This window comes from Aplysia californica, unplaced genomic scaffold, assembly GCF_000002075.1.
Source record: "Aplysia californica isolate F4 #8 unplaced genomic scaffold, AplCal3.0 scaffold00552, whole genome shotgun sequence".
Classification (NCBI taxonomy): Eukaryota; Metazoa; Mollusca; class Gastropoda; order Aplysiida; family Aplysiidae; genus Aplysia; species Aplysia californica.
The window spans coordinates 94543-97362 of record NW_004797822.1 but is presented as its reverse complement, the minus strand read 5'-3'; positions in this window follow the sequence as shown (position 1 = coordinate 97362).

Here is a 2820-nt window from a genome sequence, read left to right as displayed (position 1 = left end):
GGGGGGGGGGTCTATTATGAGATCAGTTAAAAGTGACTGTTGTCTGTCCTCTTTGTGATAGGAAAATACTACAAGATGTAATCTTGGTAGAATCTATATAATACTTCTTTTTGTGATCTTCTAAATCCAGCAAGAAAAACGGTCACCGCGAGTTGTTTTGTTAATTTGGACACGCTGGTTCCGGATTTGATATTATTTTTACGATTAGACATAATTTTAAATGTTTATTGAAAAATCTTTTTGTCGGGCCGCGGGTGTATCGATACCATCATCAATATCATCACAACGGGGTATTCGCTTAGGGCAGTCGCTGTTCCCCGGACACATTTTTTCCTGTTTTTAAAAACAGAGTCGCTGTTCCCCGGTGCTCCGAGTTAAAAGTGACTGTTGTCTGTCCTCTTTATGATAGGAAAATACTACATAAGATGCAATCTTGGTAGAATCTATATAAAATACTTCTTTTTGTGATCTTCTAATTCCTGCAAGAAAAACAGTCGCATGCGACTTATTTTGTTAATTTGGACACGCTGGTTCCGTTTGATATTATTTTTACGATTAGACATAGTTTTAAATGTTTATTCAAAACTCTTTCCAGCATGCCGCGGGTGTATCAATACCATCACCGAAACCATCACGACGAGGTATTCGTTTAAGCCAGTCGCTGTTCCCGGACAAATTGTTTCCTGTTTTTAAAAATAGAATCGCTGTTCCCCGGTGCTCCGGTATGTGTGTGTGTATGTGTGTGTGTGTGTGTGTGTGTGTGTGTGTGTGTGTGTGTGTGTGTGTGTGTGTGTGTGTGTGTGTGTGTGTGTGTGTGTGAGTGTGTGTGTGATATGAATAGATGGCTAATATGTATATTTAATATATAATATGTCTGTTTGTTTTTTGTTAGTCTTTTACGGCGCTCGCAACTGTGTATGGTCATTAAACTTTTTCAGTTGGTAGGAAATTTTGAATTTTGCCCGGATGGCGGCCGAAGCCTACTCTTATAAATCAATTTTAGTCCACCAAGGGATCTTTAACGTGCACAAGTTGCTCACAGATCCTCCGAGATTTTTCGCTAGGTGTAGATCTTTCCTACCTGAAGATCAGGGGTGGGGTTGAAAGACAGCAGTAAGATGGAGCAAAGGAGTAGCAGTGGAAAGGCTACAGAAAGAGTCAGAGGCCCAGAGGAGAGGGAAAAAGAGGTGGGGGAAGAAAGTGGAAACGAAAGCTGACGACAGAACATTGCTAGAGAGCAGGAAAGGAAGTGAAAGGAGACAATTTTAGAGAAGAATATTTTTCGGCCCATCCCCGGATTCGAACCCCGGACCTTTGAATGAAAGGCGAACACCTTAACCTAGGCCATGAGAGCCCCCTGTGCGTATGTGTGTGTGTGTGTGTGTGTGTGTGTGTGTGTGTGTGTGTGTGTGTGTGTGTGTGTGTGTGTGTGTGTGTGTGTGTGTATTCGTGCGCTTGAGTTCGTGGAGAGAGTACATCCCACTCCCTCACCTCCTTTGCCCCCTCCTCTGGGCTCCTGACTCTTTCTGCAGCCTTTCTACTGCTACTCCTTGGCTCCTCCTTACCGCTGTCTTTCTGCCACACCCCTGAACTTCTGGTAGGAAAGATCTACACCTAGCCTTCTCGGACAAGGGCGAAAAATCTCGGAGAGACCGTGTGCAGGATGCGCACGTTAAAGATCCCTTGGTGGTCTAAAATCGATAAGAGTAGGCTTCGGCCGCCACCCGGGCAAAATTCAAAATTTCCTACCACTGAAAATATTAGGTGTGTCCCGCGCGCTCATATGACCTTATGCAGTTGCGAGCGCCGTAAAACACTTTACAAAAACAAAACAAAACAAGACAGTACATCTATCTGAACGTTGGAGTTTTCCTGTGCATCGCCGAAGAAAAAAAATACAGCCCCCACCACCTATTCTGTCGTCAGCAATCCAGCCACAAGTGTCTACTAATATGGCTGTTCTCCACTCACACTTGAACGTCTTTTGCTGGTCCTGGGTTGGTAAAGTTCCCTTATTGTTTGTTTGGTGGCTTAGTTGTTGCTGTTTTGTTTTCTTTCGTTTTCTTTGCATGTGCGTGTTTTCTTTTGTTAGTTTGTTTTGTTGTCTTTTTTTTTGGTTTTTTCGTGGTTGGGGTCCTTTGGTGGGATTTTTGTTATCACCCCAAAGTGCGCCTTAACTAGCCACTTCCAGGGAGAGATAATACGTTCAGCGCTTGGTTAATAGCGCACCATGGACAACTCTCCGTGGAAACAGATAACAAGATACTGATGATCTGAAACTGGTTTTCCTATAACTAACCCATAAGAAGAAAAAACATCATTCTTCCAATACACGGCAATTTGGGTCTTTGCGATGAACAGTTTTGGCTTGTCAATTTGCTGGGGCAGACATGCATGCGATGTTAAATTTACAGCTGGATTTAATACAAGTGTGTTGGCCTAAATTGGGATGATTCTAACCTTTATGTGAATTTTTGGGGTCATACAATCAGCAAATCATCATCTGATCTTAGTGCAGAGATAGACATCATGGGAATAATTGGAAGAGCATTCTCTGTATTCTTCCCTTGAAATTGAGATTGTTTCAGAAGCTATGAGACATGCTGGGGCAATACGATTATATATCGCATAGTGCTTATTGTTGAGAGAAGATTTGTGCTTTACATATTTTAATATTCTGTATTGGTGTTGTTGTTGTTGTTATTATTGTTATTATTTTATTGGTAGTAGTAGTAGTAGTAGTAGTAGTAGTAGTAGTAGTAGTAGTAGTAGTAGTAGTAGTAGTAGTAGTAGTAGTAGTAGTAGTAGTAGTAGTACTAG